At 38.9% G+C, this 19,044-nt stretch overlaps 1 protein-coding gene across 2 annotated transcripts in view; it reads left to right on the top strand.

Moving 5' to 3' along the window:
- Window positions 1-19,044, top strand: part of BNC2 (basonuclin 2) — a 419,913-nt gene that overhangs the window by 191,161 nt on the left and 209,708 nt on the right. The window lies entirely within an intron of this gene.

Genomic DNA, 19,044 nt, shown 5'->3' with positions numbered 1-19,044 from the left:
TATGGTTTCTCGAAAGGCGTTTTTACTGAATTGCCAAGATAGCTCAGATATTGTTTACTTTGTTGTCAGTTGCGCTGTAGTATTCAAATAATTAAGAGTATTGGTCAGTAACCTTTTTGTGCCTGCGTTTTTAAGCTGTTGTTTGTTTCTTCTTATGAGCATATTAAATATCTTTAATACCACCTATTTTATTGACGTATTCAGGGTGTCGAGAAAAATACAACATCTATATAGAGTTATGAGAGAGAACATTTGCAATGGAGATGACAGACCAAGGGAATGCCAAAATTTTCAGAGTGAAGAAAACAGAGAATTGAAGATGAGACCAAAAACAGAGAGAAAAAGCCCTCTGGCAAAACATAGCTTTGGAGGAAAGTATGTTAGAAGGTAGAACTTCATAGAAAAAAATATGTATTTTATGGGGGGAAATATACTAAAAGTCACATGACTTCCTATTTATTGAAGTAGAAATTCAGATTTTATGCAAGAAATGACCTACTCAAAGGAATTATTAATAAATTATTAAAATTATTCCTGTTTTATAAATACAGATAATCATTACCAGCTACTAAACTGGTAAATTTTCAAATAAAATGTTGATTAAATATTTTCATTATTTCTGATCCCGGAAGTCCTTATTGTAAAAATGACTAAAAAACTAATTATGGTAATGTGTCTTTTTAATCCATGATGATTTTCTAGGAAGAGTTAAACCAGTAGGAAGTAAATGTTTACAGATTTTTTAGGCTTGTTATTTTTATAATCAAATGCTTAATTATAAAGGAAAGAAAATTTGGGAACATCCACCTTCGTATTTTAAAAAGAAGTTCAGAGGTCACAAAATAGCAAAGTAGAGATGGACGGTCTTTGGTCAACGTGGTTAGGAATGCAAATATCATATTGTGAGTCATCCTCATCTGATTTGCCCAATTTTATGAGGTTTGATAGCTTAGATTAAGTAGTAAATTTTGTTTTGATGAGAAAATTAACTGGCAATATGAATTTTCATATCTCCAAATTAGTCTTAGATATAAATTCATGATGCTAGTCAAATATTAAACACACTTTTGTGTTTGGTGACATAGGATAGTTTCAAACTGTAAACAAAGACAGTAAGGATCGCACAATGTAAAAGAAGTTAAGGGTCTAGTATGGGATAGTTTCTATGATGTCTAGGGCACCTCCCTGATTTATAAAGAATTCCTTAGATTCAGAACAAGCTAGGTATCTGCAGCATTAGACATAATATTTCGTTGGTATAAGTGAAAAAAATCCAGTGCACTCATTTCATGTTGACATGCTTACAGAAAAAGTCACTGAATTATAATTATTAGTCAGATGTAAGATTTGTACAGGCATGTGTATTAGCCAGTTGCAGGATGACACGGCCATGTACTTTTTGCTCTCAAGACTCAGCTCAGGTGTTTCTTCTGTAAAAGTGCTTTCCACACCTTGTCCACCCGGTCTGTGTTTCTTGCCCATAGAGCTTTCTGTGTATCCCTCTGTTGCTTTCCTACCACACCATCTGTTCCTACCGTACTATAATTGTTTTCTTAGTCATTCTTACCCCATTTATTTAGGCTGTCGTGGTGCCTTGACTTGTGGCCATGTCTCATTTACGTTGGTGTCTCTACCGCACAATACCGTGCCTGGCACAGGTCTCTCAGATGCTGAGTAGGTGCTTGAGTGCATGCATATTGAATTAACGGGAGGATGGAAGAACTAGGAAAAAAATGTTGTGTGATGGCAAAAGAACCTTAGATTCATAGAGCATTTTTCATTTTTCTTCACCTCCATTTAGACGCCTAGGCATGGGGCCATGCTACTTAATTTACAGGTGAAGAAAAGGCAAATGATTTGACCAGACTCCACAGGCAGTGTCAGACCCAGTCCCCAGCTGCCTGCTTTGGGTTGGTTTGTTCCTTCCCTATGCTGCTGCTTTATCATAGTAACACAGTTAATGTTAATGAGGCTGACTGAGACCAGGTTTAAAGCTGAGAAAGTTTATCCCCAGATCCAAACAGTATATTCAGCCAAAGACAACTACCACCTTCCTTCCTTGCTCCTTTTTTTCTAAGTGCTGTCACTGCCCTGCTATTATTTTTCTGTCATTTTCATGAATCTGTCACCGATGTGAGCACTTAGAAACCATGCCCAACACCAGACCCAGACTGGAATAAGGCAATTTTCAGAAATGTTTCCCAAATAGCATTTCTGAATGTGCAGTTGCTTTACTATGAAGCCCACCCTTTGTGGCGCACCAAACCAGGCCCAGGCTAAAGGACAGAAGCCCTAGCAGAAACTTGGTGTAACTGCTTGAGTTGAGACCACCATTTAGTGCAGTTGGAGCGGAATGTTACGGTACACAGAAGTTTGGCCCTGTGAAGTTGTGGTTAAGAGGGCTGGTAAGAATTGTGGGCATTCTGGCAAAGGCAGGCATTGAAGGAGGAGTGTGCACCAGCACTTGCGGCTGCGGATTGGCATGGGAGGGTAGGCATCCTTGGGGCTGTGGAGGTGTAGAGCACGGTGACATGGAGCACTGTCCGTTGAGTCCAGTGTTTGGGATGAAATGAGCACTGCCTTCATTAGGCCACTGTTGGTCCTTTTCTAGTCATAGTATTTCCCTTTTCATTGAGAAACAATAAGGATGAAGGCCTTTTCAGAGAAGCAGGGACTCGAGGAGTAGTGGAAGGTTCCGTTTGTATGGCAGATCTCTAGTAAGAATGGCGACCTACTTGCGTTAGATCTTTCCTTTCGTGGGGATTACCTCCTACCCTGTTTTTGACCAGACACTTAATATTACAGAACTTTATAGCTAATCTCTAGACAAGTTCCTATATGTCTAATAGTACACTCAAATAGGAAATTGCTTATTAAGGCAGAGATTTTTGGAAAAATCTGCTTTTACGAGTCCCCTTTCATATTTTCTTCTTACTAAGGAAGTAATATTCACACCTCACATTTTAATTTAAATTTTTGTTAAGTGTATTAGATATCCCAGCAGGGGATATATGTGTGTGTGTGTGTGTGTGTGTGTGTGTGTGTGTGTGTGTGTATAGTATAATCCTTGTTTTTGAGATTTTGGAAAATGCTGCTGTTTTGTGATTTTTTTTTTTCCTTGTGTGATGTCAGAGTACAGAAAGACACAGTTTTAGAGCAAATGTTCTAAGAACTTGAATAAAAATATCAAGATTATCAGATATCAAAAAAAAAAAAGATTATCAGATATCCGAGGTCATTATGGTTCAGCCTCTTCTTGTTATAATGTGGTCCAGAGTCACACAGCTGGAGTAAATAACCCAGTTGGTAAATGAGACTGAACCTATGTATATGTTAGTTCAAAATAGTGGGCTGCCTGCAAATCACTGGGATCGTGGGCAGGTGGTGGTGGAGGTTATAGGGATGTTGTTGATGGAATCACCAATTAAATGATCAGACAGACAGTGTGTGACCAGAGTAGATGGAGACCTCCTTAAGGACAGACTGGGAGTTTTCCTCTTATGTCCCTCCTGTTTGGGGTACTGACTGGGAGTAATAGAGGCTTACAAGTATTTTTTAAATAATTGAATAAAAACCATTGATTCAGCAGCCTTATTTAAGAATGGTATTTCTAGGGAGGAAACCAGTAGAAAGTTCTCCCTGATTTTATGCCATCAAATGCTCATTCCTTTTTCTGTTTTAAGTTGGATATTTCTTGTGACGAGTTAAAATCTGGCCAGTTTTCTCTGGCTGTGCTCTATTGTGATCAATGTTTCTCTTCTAATATTTAAAGAAAATATTGGAGATGTGGTCTGATTAGTGTGTAATAGAATGGGATCTTGTCCTGTTCTACACTTTGTAGGTTTGTTTTGTTTACTTTTTTGAGCCATATGTTCTAAAATGTTTTAAATACGTAGCATCATAACATCTGTCATTTAGAGGACCAGAATATCTATTTCAAGTATACAAAATAAACTCATGAGCTAATATGTCACTGTTTTCCCTTCTGAAGGAAAAATGTTAGGAGTTTAATGGGTTGAATAGAAATTTCCTTTTGAATGGTTAACTAAATTGCTATCACCTTGTAAGCCCCAAAATCCCAATCTGTTTTTCTAAGGAAACATATTTGCAGCTGTTTCAAATAACTGGTGGTTTGAAGATGATTGTTAGTGTGGTTTTCTACACACCCAAAACTTATACCAGCTCTGTTACTTGTCTTTGAAGCTAAGGCGTTGGCTAAGGAGTTGAGTTAAATAATTTCAGATTAGTTTTATTTATTAAATATTCTGGTTTTAAAAAATACCCTCTGTTAATATTTAATTCTGTAGTAGTCATTTACAAGATAATTTTTATTCTTATGTGACTTTACATAGACATTTGAAACATTTTCAGAAATTAATTTTATTGATTGATTTTTTTTTTCCAATTCAGGGAACTGTGTCATAACAAATCACTTATATATATCTGGTCTTTAAAGATAGGTAGGAAAATGAGATGAGTAGAAGTTTATAGCTGCCTTAGTAGGAGTCTGCAAAGCAATACGTCTGTACAGTGATTGTGACTTAGGGAAGTGCTGAGTGGGGAGGAAATGCTCACACGGAGCCTTTACTGGCTTCTGAAATTAGGAGGCAGAGAGCTCTAGAGTCTTCTGTAATGTGGACCTATGCATGATTTTCACCTCTGGGGAGCTAACATAAAGCTATATAGTTTATTCATCACTTTCCCATGTACTACTAAAGTCAGTCTCCCAGTAAACTTAAGATGTAGGCAGAGCAGGTGGTACTGATTGTTTATAAATGAGGAAACTGATTAGAGAGGCTATGTGGTTTACCCAAGTAAACTCACAAAGCTAGCAAGGACTAATTTTTGTAGGACCTAAACCCAGGGTTTCTCATTTAACATTGAGCATATTGTCCATTGCATTATGCTCCTGTCACACAGGAAGGAGGCATGGACTCACCACCCCTTTCCTTCTCTCTAGGAATGAAAAAAGGAAGTCCTAGGCTGTAATCACAGTTTTAGCATATGACCCTCGGTAGGTTACTTGTCCTGAGCATCAGTTTCTTTACCTTTAGAATGGGAACAGTGGTATTTGCTTTTTATAGTATTTCAGATTAAATGAAATCTTGCATCACTTTGGGTGGCACCTTCTGTGGGCACTCAAATTTTTTTTTTTTAACTTTTTTCCTACTTCTCCCACTTTTTTTTTTTTTTTGTACAAAGAAGATTGGCTTTATTTGTGCAGGCACATTACAGCCCGTGCTAATGGGTATCTTAAGCAGCTCTTGTTCTGCTAAGTTGTGGGAAGTGTGCACATAAACAAGGAACGAATACGAAGTGCTGTGTAGTACAGTCACCTTATGTATTAAGAACCAGGAGGAGCAAAGATAAGGACGCAATAATGTATTCCTCTGGAGTCAGCTTCGAAAAGGAGGTGCTATTTTGAGCTGGTCCTTGATGGCTAAAAGATGTGGAGTTTTCAGAAGGTGTAAGGCATTGAAGGCATGGGAAGCATCATGATACGTTTGGGGAACAGCTAAGTAAGGGGTCCCAGGTATGGGTGAAAATTCCTGGGAGAAAAGATGATAATAGATTTATAAAGTGGTCTACAGGGAATAATCTGGCTATATTCATATAACATATTAATTGAGCATATAATTCTGTTTCAGACACTGATTTTATTGCTGATTGTCCAGTGGTGAATATGACAAAGTCCTTTTCTTCTGGAGATTATATTTCAATGGTTAAGACAACTAATAGTAATAGACAAAATAGATAGGGTGTACAGTAAGACCTATGAAGAAAAACAGAGCAAGGGGATGAGGAGTTAGGGTGGGGAGGGGCCTGCTATTTTGGGGGCCTGCAATGGGGTGATCAAAAAGGCAGCTTGAAGGAGATGACATTTGAGCAGAGACCTAAGTACAATTAGAGAGTGAGCCCCACACAGGTCTAGAGAAAGAACATTTTAGCAGAGGGAAAGAAATAATAAAGACCCTGATGTCAGAACAAACTTGGTGATCTTGAGAAGCAATGTGGTTGTCAGTAAAATTCATCTTAAAGGATCCTGAAATTTCAAAAGGGCATGATGAAAAGGATAGCCTTTCTACGTGGAAGCACAGTGGCACCTGACTGTAACACTGTTCTTAGGGCCCTCTGCATGAAGTGTATGCCCACGTATACCTGTGCATGCATACCTGTGTCTCCTTTTCCATCTATCTGCCATTTACCCACCCAGCCATCCAGTTACCCATCCATGTATCCATTCATCCAGTATTTGTTGAATATCTTCTATGATGCGGGTACCATTCTAGGCCCTAGCTCTCAATTGAACCCATGCTTACATTTAATCCCATTCCCCAAAGCAGACCATTGCAGAATGACTTACATGTTGGCCTCATCTATTTTTCTGAACCTAGGTGATAATTTTAGGATAATGCAAACTGTCATCTTGTTACCTTCTGCCAGGTCCATGGGTCACATGTACTTAAGCTGTTGGTAACGTCCTGTAGCGTATAAGAGTTGAAAAAAGGGGCAGAAAAAGAGTACCCACTGCATCTGGGTAAAGAGAGCACGGATACTGGATATTTAATAGTTGGATTGTCTGTTCTGGGCTACTTAGTGAATCATCTGTGTGGCAAAATGCAGCCCTTCCCTAAGAGACAGACTGAGTTGTTTATTGATGCTGGGGAGGAAAAGGGTTGGGCACACACTTGCAAGACCTATGATCTTTCCCAGAATTTGGAAGGATAAGGGAATTGCTAAGAATTTGACATTGGAACTGTTCCCTCTAATTGTGGCTTTGGCCATTTGAAGGAAAAAAAAAAGTAAAGGAATCCAGAAGGTGATATGCAGAACAATATGAAAGCTATTCACGGTAAAAACAAGCATTTAGCCAAGCATTTGGCCAAGTTAATGTGTGTTTTAGTTTCAGGCAGTGTAAACTGAGGTGGCCTTGTTTCATAGTGGCATTTAGAAAAATTAACTAAAATTAATATCAGCTGCTCAAAGTTTTGCTTTCTTTCCTTTCTTATTCTCCCTACCACCTTCTTACATCAGTTTTTTTTTTCTTTCTATACTTTGAAATTATTTCAAAAACAGTTAATGACACTCATACTTAAAATTTTGTTAGTTCTATATAGACAATTTAACAATGCACTCATTCTATAGATACTATTAATTTGGAGAATTTCTAATTTGCCAGATAGTTGGCATTGTAAGCTAGAGATGCACACCTTCCTCTCAAATTAGTGCCTCCTAGGGGCACCTGGGTGGCTCAGTCAGTTAAAAGTCTGCCTTGGGCTCCGGTCATGATCCCGGGGTCCTGGGATTGAGCCCCATGTCTATCTCCCTGCTCAGTGGGAAGTCTGCTTCTCCCTCTCCCTCTGCCCCCCCCCCCCGCCCCGCCACTTGTGCTCTCTCTCTCTCTCAAATAAATAAGTAAAATCTTTTTAGAAAAATTAGTGCCTCCTTCCACTTGCAGGTAATCTGGATGCCATACCTCTCTTGTTTCAGGGGATCATGGTCTATTATTGAGACTCTATTTTTCCTACTTATGAGGTTAATTTTAATTCCTTTTAAAATAAATTTTTGCCCATATCAAGCATATTAATTTTGGAGACCAAGACATCAGAAGAAGCAAAACCATGATCATCTGTAACCCCAGCCACCCCAAGATAAACATACCCCCATATAAGTGTAGCCCTTCAAATGAGGCTTTAGGTGATTATGTATGTAGTCTGATCTATAACATCATTGATCTATGTTTGTATAATATTAGAAACATCCTTCTATCATCTTGAGGGGCTGCACGTTATTCCATCATATAGATAAAATGATTCTCCTTTAGCTTATATCCAGTTCCTTCCTATAACAGATGTAAGATAAGCCTCTTTCTGCCCCAGGATCATTCTCATCAGACTATAGAGAGCCCGGTCACACCTCTGTTCCCATTGGGTAGCCTCTACTTTCACCGTCCATTGAGAACTCAGCCTATTTCCTACCTTAGTTTCCTACAGCCTAGCTTCTGCTTCCTGCTCTTACCCACAATAGCAGTTTCAGACTTGAATTCTCTCATGCCCCTTATAGAAGATTTTCCATTGTCGTTTTTAATTTCTCGGTGATCTTTGGTTCTTCTGATCAGTTTTGCTCTTCCTTGAGGTCTTTAGATTTTCTGGCTCTTCATTCTTCCAATTCTATCCTTATTTTTCTAACTCCTTGTTTTCTAGTTCATCATTTTGTGTTGTTTTAAATACAGTTTTCCCCCTGGTTTTCTTCTGTGCACTTTGGGTGGTGGCACTCATTCCCATTTTAAATTTCTGCTGACTTGCTGATAACTAACCAACTCTTTCTCCATCCGAGGCTTCTCTGTAGGGCTCCATGTTTGTAACTGCAACTTTCTTGAATGCATCACTCAGCCAGTCAGAACCTATATTTTTCAATGTCTACCCTTGCCTTCCTCCAGCCAGCCTCTGCTAAAGGTTAAATGGTATCACCATCTGTCTAAATCCTACCCAGGTGGGAAGTGGGAAAGTCATCCTAGACTCTTCCTTCTCCCTAGCTTCTTCCCCAAATCCAAAAGGCAACTAACTCTGTTGTTTCCCTCCTTATTTCTCTACAATCCCTGTGCCTCTGATCTTGTAAAGACTCCCGTTATTTCATCATTTCTAACTCTACTTTTACCTTTCTCTTGGTTGTCCCACCTGTTGCAACTAGAGTATTCTAACATGCAGATCTGACCCTCACACTTCCATACTTCCCCACTCCCAAATCCTGTTCTTCCCTCTATTCACTTACTTGCTACTATGACGGAGGAGTTGAGTTCTCTCATTCCTCCACTCTCTCTTTCTCCAGATAGNTAGGCACTCTTTCCTCTGTGCCCCCTGAACACCGTACACCAGGGTTTCTCAACCTTGGATCTATTGATAGTTCATGTTGACTGATTCTCTGCTGTGGGGTGCCATGTTCATGTCGTAGGATATTTAGCACCATCTTTGACCTCTACCCATTAGATAAGGGTAACACATTCCCCCCTGTCCCCGCCCCAGTGTTACAACCAAAAATGTCTCCAGATGTTGCCAAGTGTTTCCTGAACAGCAAAACCTCCCCTGGTTAAGAACACTGCCCTTTTATGTACCTTTTCTGAAGCACTTACAATAATGTCTTCTGTTTATGTCCTTACTTGTTTGTCTTCTGTGCTGTTGGAGGTCAGAGCCAGTGCATCTCCGCATCTCGAACAGTGTTGAGACCGAGTGGCCCCTATTCAGCATTTGCTGTCTGAGTATATGCCAGGATGGCCCCCTCATTATTGTTCCCCGACAAATGAGAAAGGACAGTCAGCAACGTAGAGAATGGGTCCATTCTGCAAGAGATGTATTTTGATAGTTTAATTTGATAATTTATGGTGTTTTGCTTTGTAATAAGTGTGTCCAAGGTAATATTCTGTAGATACATGAGGAAGTTGTATAAAGCTTTTGCGAGAGTTCTTTTAAAAACAGACTAGATTTTTTTTTTATGGCCGATTCATTCATTTCATTAATTTTTCAATCATGTCAATCATCTGCTTTATACCAGGGAATTTGTTTATTCCTGGATGGTACAGTCTTACCCTTTCAGGGTCTTTTAGGCTTTCCAGATAGATATTCAAGGAGTAACTTTAACATAGACGATAAAAGCAAGTCATGACAGCAAGGATTTCCAAGATAGTGAGCTGAGACAGACTCTCCAGGCAGAGGGGCCTTGTGGGTGTGTGGGTTAAGGGGATGTTTATGTGACATTCCAAGTAATGTTTAATAAGTCAATGCTTTGTAGAATTTAGCAATAAGTAATTCTTCCTCTTTTTTTTTTTTTTTTTGGCTTCTTTGGCTCTTATTGGCCCAGTGATAAACATTTTATATTTCCTTTATGCTGTGTTTTAATGATTTTCCCTCCCCCATTTTTCCCTTCTTTACCTGAATTTCTGTAGTATGAAGCATAATGTGGCAAGTATTCTGATCTCATGGCCTCCTCTGTCTGCAGAGGTGTACGTGAGTGAGACCCCTTTTAATCATTCGTATAATGATTGGTGGCTCCCTGTTGTTAAACCACAGTTATTGATCCATCATCGCTGAAGTACATGGCTGAAGGAACTGGTGCTGTCAGGCATTGATTGACTAGGAAGGAAGTGTAGAGCTATTCTAACTCACTTTTATTTTCATCAGCAACAGTTACAGTAGAGACTTGTGCAAGACCTCCATGATGGAACATCACTTTTCCTGCATTAAGAGGTGTCTGATGTGACTGAAATTGCCAGGATAACTCAAACTGCTGCATTTAAAATACTTAGAACAGAAGAAACTGTCCAAAACCTTCTTATCTGACTTGGCTAATGGTTCAGACTCTGGAAAATAAATTTGGGAGGTGGGAGATGCGTGAGAAAGATCAGATCTAGTATAAAATTGTTCCTAAGCAAATTGAAGAATATATAATACATGTTAATGTTTTATTGAAGAGCTATTTCTACACAAACTGTGCAGTCAGACAAAACAAGCAGGTTTTTGTATAAGTAAAATCATTTAATGGCTGTTCAAATCATGAACTTCAGGCCATAATTAATAGCTGTCTCTTGGTACAGTTTCTACGTTTTGGGCAGTTTCAGGAGGATTTGGGGCCTCTATGTGTAAATATGTTAGACAAGGATACAAACTGAAGATACTGTGCTTCTTGAAGGTGCCTCTCTTGGATTTAGTACATCTTACATATGTTTTAAAATCTGAGATGAGCATTATTTATTTTAATGAATGCTTTAATAATGCTTCCTTCATGCCTTTAATTCTAATCAGAACAAAGAAGGACAAGAACAACAAAAATAAGTGAGGGGGTAGGTGTGGCAGAGGAAGGGCGAGAGGTATGCCTTACAGGAGTGAAACCAAAAAAGACAGGACAAAAGCTACCATTTCTAGCGACATTTTATCTGTGCCTCAGAGCCTGTGCATTTGTCCCTCTCTCTGAATATTTTAGTGTTGTTATAATTACAGTATCTTGCCTGCACTTTGTCCCTCTGATCCTTTGTTAAAGCCCAGATCACTCTGTGCAGACGGTGCTCGTAGGTGTGATTTATTGAGTGAGAACACCCGCCTCTGTACCTGACTAAAGTATTCGACATCACAGAGCTGGGGCAGGCGGGAGGGGGCCTGGGGAGGCGGTGGGGGAGGCGAAAAGCAAAGAGCAGTAACACAGCAGCTCCTGGATACAGATCAGACAAGAGGTTCTGCCACAAATCACCTAGAAACATGTCAGACACTGCATGTTTGTTGTTTTACACTGAGGGCACAGCCGTAGTCCAAAAGTATTGATTCTTTTCTTTGTACAGAGACAGAGACTGTCAGCCCTAGCCGGCTGACCTTGGTATGGTACAGACAACTATTCCCCACCCTGCCGACCAGATGAACCCCACAGGAAAAGCCTAGGCTAGATATGCCAATGTCCACTTCACAGGCACGGAGAGAAACCCATGCCTGCTGAAAGGGCTCCTTCAGTTTCCCAAACAGCTCCCCCCCCTGCACTCCTGGGCCCCCCGGAGTGCTCCTTGTGACAGAGCATTGGAGGCAGGATTCTTGGAGTGTGCAAGTGTGTGTGTGCATGTGTGTGTCAAAATGCACAGAAAGAACCCCATTTTATTTTGTTTAACTGTGAGATAACCTGGAGGATGTCTGGCTGGTGGTACGTATGTGTGTGCATTTTGTGTTTGAGGACACAAGAGGAGACAGTTTATTTTCTGTTCGTGCATATCAAAAGAGAAATCTCTGTGTGTGGGCACTTAAATGTGTTCTGATTTTGGGGGAGGGTGTTGGGGGTGAGTTTTCTCGTCTTTCTCTGTTCCAAAAGCTTTGGAGACAGGTGAGATACGTAGAAAAGAAATCACTTCTGACTTTTAATTCATGTGTGATTATTTTCAAAGTTGTCTAATAGTAAAACTACCCAGATCCAATTATGACACCAACCCACAATTCTCTTTCTAATCTTAAACCCTGTAGTAATCTTTAATCACTTTGCAACATTTAAAACATTTGATTTATTTTGAAAATCAAGTAATTTTTAGCTGTAAAAACTTGTTTGTAATTTAGGATTCCTATTTAGGCTGAATATAAACGCAAATATATAGCCATCAACATTTGAAATAAAGAGTTTAAAACGGGAGCCTGTGAACCCTTAGGAAGCAGGGACCACAGAGGGCCTTTCAACAACCACAGCTGATTCTCTGCAGGGCTGGGCAAGAGACTCCAGTGCATGGGGCAGGCCGGCCTCCAGTGAAATGGAAGGTGTTTCCAGTGACTCCTTCCCGAAGCTGAGTGTTTTATTTTGACTAACAATAGTAGGGAGGATGCCTTTCTGCCTTTCACGTCTAGGAATGTTGTCGCATGCACGATCCCTGTCCATAAGATTGAGCAGTCCATGAGGAAAATTCAAGTAGCTTTCCAGTTTTGCTTGAACAAGAATATGAGACACACTGATGGAAAAGTGGTGATGTCATGTGCACTTAGGGATATTAAAAAAAAAACACAAAACTCTCTCTTTTAAAAATAAGGTTTCTCTTTTCCAGATAGAGTAATGCAGACGTTTCAGTGTATGTGATAAGATACGGAGTCTGCAGAACTCACCTTAATCTTTTATTAAAATGAGTTTGTTTAAAGTGGACCGTTGAAGATAAAAATAGCAAGTACGTGTGAGGCGTCTTAAACCCATTACTCACTCGTATGAGAAACTCTTTATTTTCTATATCTATACTTTCACATTCATAGTATTTGTTTAAGTGACTATTTAGCAATCCTAAAAGAAAACTCAGTGGTTAAAAAAAAAATTGTTTTATGGTCAGTTTGTTACCTGATCTTAAAGTTGGAGATCTTTTTTGAGGTACTGGGATCCACAGACTCCTAACAGGGAAACAGTTTCTAACAAGTGTGATATTCTCTGAAAACAGTGTAAGACCTAACTAATTATTTTGGTTTCTCATGTCAGTTCTAAATATTTCTCATTCTTTTCGTTGTGTCTTTTTCATCCAAAACAACCTTACATTTTAAGGGTAAGAAGAGCTGAGCAATTCTGCTTTGGGGTATTGAAAAACAACAATAAATTATTTAGGATATATCAGTGTCTTGACAAAAGAATATTCTAGTTATAAAATGGAAGATGAGGAGTGACTAAGCTATCTAAGAAATAACATGTAAGAAAAATAATGCACAGAAGAGATGAAGAATTGTTTAAGATCAGAACACTTTATTTTTTTAACATTCTCCTTTTCTTTTAATATATACATGCTAATCATCTGTCTTTCTCTTTTCCCTGTGTATGTTATACCCACTTGATTTACTACTGAAATTATATTGCTTTTGAAAGTGTCAGTTGAGTTATCCCTTGCCTTGTTAGTATCATGTTTGATTTCTTGGACAGAGACATAAATCACTATCTAATATGCAGGTCTTTTGAAGACGCACCCAAGGTTTATTGCCAGTAACAGACTAGTGGCCTTATGTGGACTTTCCATGAATAAAACAGATTGATGAGCCATTTTATAGCATCGCAAGCTGTATTATAAATACATCACCCTTTTCAGTAATTTAACGTGAGGAACAGCCTAATGAGCTCCCAGCCATGATCAGCCAGAGAGCTGGGAGTTCTGTTTAGCTTCTTGGACAAGTGACTGGTGGACGGTAAGAAACCCAAACCTGTAATGTTTTCTTCAGTTCAGTAGGAAACCTTTGCAATGTGAATCATTTGAAACAACAGTAAAGTCAAGCGGCATTTAGAATTGGTCGGAGTAATAAAGTGAAATATACGTGGGCCTGATTTTGCTTGTAACTGGAAATGTAAGACAATTGGCCTTTTAGGTTGTTTTTCTTCTTTCACTGGTTGAAGTCATCAGCCAAACTGAATCAGCAGATTATCATTTTGAAACATACGTGATCTAATATCTACCTGACAACTTGGAAGAGAAACAGGTAGATGTGGGTTACAACATCGTGAGGGTCTCTTGAAAGTGTAGCCTAAGACAATCACTGATCCTGTAGTGCAGCTTTGTGTTTTGCACAGCTTACAGCACTTTTCCGTTAGTATCTAAATAACCCTTATGATCACCTGTGGAGTAGGTCGAGCGGTGGCGTCTGAGGTAAACATTATTTTCCTGTTTCTGGTGAGGAAACGGAAGCATATAAAGATGATTGTTTAAAAAGAGTTATCTGAGTAGAAAGAAGAACAAAATGGAATAAACAAATTATTAAAAGGAAAGTATATTGTTTATGAGATATAATGGATGACATCGTTTAGAGAACTTACACAAATATCCCTTTGTGGACCTCAAATTTCATAACTGCTTGGAAGAGAGACTACACTCAGTACCGCTAAAGGCACAGTGTTGTGAATGAGCTTTTTCTACCTAGAAGCTGCAATGTATTTTAAACTGGAAGGTTCTAGAGGATATTTCACTTTTCTGAATGTAGTTGATTACATCATGCTACATAATACTACCCTTACCAAATACCCAGCTAAAACTGTATTTTACATTTGTAGAAGCCAGGCTTTGGCCTGAAATGGCATTACTTACAAATATAAATAGGTGAGTAATTAGCCCATTGTAAAACAATTTTTTTAATTATTTTTCAAATATAATTTTCCCTATGAAAGCAGCTAGGCAGTTTGGCAGACTCTGTAATTTATACTGCAAATGTAAAGTACCTTGAGTGAACAAGGGAAAAATGAAGAACCAAAAAAACTTTAATTAGTCTTTACAGAATAGGCAAAAACAGAATATTTTACCACTGAGACATAAACACATCAGCGATGGCCTAACTCGTCAGGCTGCATCCTGCCTACACTCAGACACAACGCAACTCCAATTTTAAAAAATAATAATAATTTAAATGGAATGGACCCATTTATACCCTCTGTTCCTTATTAAAAATGGTTGACAAGTGAAATTCCATTTTAAAATATATCTGTGGACAGTCAATATTGTTTTGAATTTTAAAGAGTTCCGGTGTCTTGTGAATGGCAATATGCATTTAATATTCTGTATTCAGCACAAGGTACTTTTGAAACCAGCAGTGCATCCGTCTCCAGTTTTGCTTTCACCTCTGCTCTTTACCTTCCTCCCCTACACATCTGCGGTTGTGTGTGGACTGCAGGTCTAAACTAATCACATCAAATGAACTACCGTGGTCCTCAGTTTCTCCATTTCTAAAACTGTGGGCTAGAATTTAATGTTCCTTAAGAGAGTATTTGGAATAATAGTGCAGAATGAATTTATAAGGTCTCTGTGTCTCCATAGAAGTCAGTATTGACATTTAGTTCTGTTCTTTGGGGAATCCTAGAAGTATACAGCTGGGTGAATGATCTTGGCATTTTAAGGTAGTATGAACCAAGGCTCGTGGCCATATTGCTTATGATTCTACAACATCGGCCTCTCAAATAAATGAAGTTTATGACAGTGCATTATCTGAAAGGAAAACTTTGGCTAATTCTTCATTTAAACATCAGAAATATATCCGATATCTTTCTCTTAGAGATTTTGCCACCTGAACATAAAATCATAGATTTTAAGCTGAAAGGTAAAAAATAGAGGCATACAGAGCAAACTTTTCAAACATGTAGTCATTGATTTCTTACTGAAAATCCCTAAAAGGGTTAAAAAAAAACACAAAAAACAAAAACCAGGGGCAGGCAGAATGTGTTCCTTCCTTCATCTGTCTCTCCGTCTTTCTGTAATTTGTGCCAGTGCTCCTAGTTTTCCTCTTGAGTCAGTGATACTTTTCATAAGAAAATCATTAGCCTTATGGAAAAAAAAAGACGTGTCGCCAATGGACTCAGTTCTCTCATTTGATTTATGAGAGTTTGAGAAAGTACTCTTCCAGGTCTTCTCTTCTTCCCAGGGACTCTGGGAAAGTCTTGTTCAAAACTAATGGTTCCTCAAGAATTGCTGAGCTGCAGACCACTAGCCTCTCAAAACATTGGCTGGTTCATGGGCACAGCACATGCTGCTTTTCAGCTCTCAGACTTGATGGCTGTGTGCAGAAGACCATGAGCTCATTTGAGGCTGTCAGTCCTGGAACACCTTTGGAAGTTCTCTGTTAGGCTCATTCTCTCTTTCAAAGGAAGTGCAAACAGATTGTTATTTGTAGAGCTCATCGTTTAACACGCCAGGAGTGTGCAAAGCATGGGATGAATTTATATGTATATACATGCATTTATATGAAAGGTATGCCTCTGTGTTTTCATCTTTTGTCACAGAGTCTAAGGGACTTAGTAGCTATATATTTTTGGTGTAAAAACATCAATGGTTTTAACCCAAAGTGACCGACTTAAACTACATTTTAATCTAGGTAGAGTACCTCATAGGCATTAACTGCCCTTATGTGCCTGGTCACCTTTAGAGGGCATAATTCTGTTGGAGAACTATTCCTAAGGAATTACAAATGGAGATCAATTAAGTAAGTTGTGTTAATTATGTCATTTGCAAGATTGCCTAACATGGAATTGGTCAAGAGACTAGAAACTGCTTGTCAAATGTTTTCCTTAACTAATATGATATTTTGTGGTTTGCAAATGACACAATTTGCATAACTTATTTGATGGAACCTCATTAACTACCCCTTAGTTTGCCTTAGCAAAATTACATTATTAAACACGCCATGATAGGTTCTGTCCTCATTACTTTGCATTCAGCCTAGGAAATACTATTTGTTTTGTGACACTTGTCCTCTGTCCTTAGTCTTTGAGGAAGCCAGGGAAGTTCCATGTTCAGAGTCATGTTTCTAATGTGTTTTTTCAGCGTTACACACATCTAATCTGGTCTTGGCTAGTAGAACCTGGATGGGTATGTACTCATCACTGCTATCATGTGACGCACCTTTCATCCTGCAGTCCTTGCTTAGCCCTCTTTTGGCTGTCTCTGTCATCTCCCTCTTCTTTGAGGTCCTGATGTTCTACTGTGTTTTTTGTTTTGTTTTAATTTTGAGAGAGAGAGAGAATGGGGATGGGGGAGGGCAAAGGGTGAGAGAGAATCTCAAGCAGACTGCATGCTGAGTGTGGAGGCGGATGTGGGGCTTGATGTCATAACCCTGAGATCATGACCTGAGCTGAAATCAAGAGTCAGAGGTTTAACTGACTGAGCCACCCAGGTACCCCCTACTAATGTCTTAAATAGAAAACCCAGAAAATCTTCGAATCATAGTTTCAGCTAAAAAAAGCCAAGTGCATGGCGGTAGTAATTATGACAGTCTTTGTAATAGTGGAGGGACTATTGACTCCCTTGACTCACTAAAATGATAGGAATTCACATATTGTTAGATCTCTTCTATTTTAACTGAAAATCAACTTTGTTAAAGTTGATTTTGCACTGTTGTCACATCTCCCCATCTAGGAAGTCTTTGCATTAGAAGCATGATGTTTATCTCTTCAGTAAATAACTTTTGTCCCATATTGTCTATTAGCAATTGCTGAGACATTTAAAGACTGTGTCTTTTTTAAAAAACGTTTTTTGAGTGTATTGGTGACTCTCTCTATACATCCTGTCTTTCCAAGGGACCAGTCCCAAGGACACTTTACAGTGACTGCCTTTTAGTATTCAATTTCTATCATTTAATTTTGTTCATTGGTGGAAATGAATTCACTAATAGTACACAGACTCTTTAATAGATTGGGAGATGGTTGGAAATATAGTCCACAGCTATGGAATAGAACCAGGGGACTCACAAGTGAGTTTGAGTAAAATATTGGTCTAAATGTCCAAGATACCTTTAAGCCTGCCTAAGAAGATCAGAAAGTTTGTTTTCCTAATTAGCAGCACTTGACTCATTAAACTGATAGGAATTCCCATATTGTTGAATCTCTTCTATTTTAACTGAAAATCAACTTTGTTAAAGGCCTCTTTATCCTTTAACCTTATGACTTCCCTTTCTCTCTCTCATTACCAAAATTTCATCATGGTTACACTTGGATCAAGCTTCTTCCTAAAGTTATTGTCATCTTAGATTGTTCCCAGAAGCATCACCACAAAGGAAGAATTCTTGTGTAATAGAACAACGTAATCAACATCGTATACATTGACTCCTCATCATCTTCACTTTGGCTCTCCTTTGACCTAGTTAGCGACACAGCAGAGGAGGCCTGCTTCTGTCAAGTCTGTCTCTAAGGATTTTATTCTTCCTGTGGTCTCCCCTTTTCTTCCCACCTCTGCCAGCCCCCACCCATACCACACACAGTCCGCTAACTCTCTGTGTAGACTTGGCAGCAGATTCCACCCCAATCCTTGTTATGTAACCTACCACCTACCCCTTTTTGGCAAGGGACACAAGACTCAGCAAGTTGTAACAAAGAGTGGAGTTAATTGGAACATGTGCTGCGCTCGAGTCTGCAACAAAAAAGGGCTGATAGACATCAGGAAAATACAACCATATGTAGGTGTTTGCTTGAGAATATATGTATACACGGGAAATGTCGTCTACAACCAGGTTGCATTTAAATAAAATCAACTACCATTCTCCTCCTCTTCTTCCGACTCATCCCCCCTTCCCCTCCCCACATGTAATACTTGTAACTTGCTCTCTCTTGCCTGCTCATGGGTGGGCATGGCCTGCTGCAACTGACAAATGAAACAGAATTGTCTGAGACTTCAAGGAAGAACCTTATGTTACCTATGCCTGGGATTCAGGTATGGATAACATCCCGTGGACCTCCTCTGTTCCCAATTGTTGCAATATGGCCCATACTTTTTGTTGGTCTCTACACCTATTTTTTAATCTACTCTAGAAATTTAGGATATCTTTTGCATAACCCCTAATTTTTAAATTTAGGTACAATTTACATAAAATAACATAGATTTTAAGTGTAGTATAATGAGTTGTGACACATATATACACCCATGTTAAACTGTCTCACCAGTCAAAATCCATATCAATTTCTTCACCCCGTAACGCTCCATTGTAGGCAGTTCCTTTCTAGGCAGTCGTTCCCGTTCCTTCTCCCTGGAGTCAGTCATTATTTTGATTTCTGTCATAATAGATTAATTTTTGCCTGTTCCAGAACCTCATATACATT

This window comes from Ursus maritimus, unplaced genomic scaffold (genome assembly GCF_017311325.1).
Source record: "Ursus maritimus isolate PB19 unplaced genomic scaffold, ASM1731132v1 scaffold_17, whole genome shotgun sequence".
NCBI classification, from domain to species: domain Eukaryota; kingdom Metazoa; phylum Chordata; class Mammalia; order Carnivora; family Ursidae; genus Ursus; species Ursus maritimus.
This window is presented reverse-complemented; position numbering and strand designations above follow the sequence as displayed.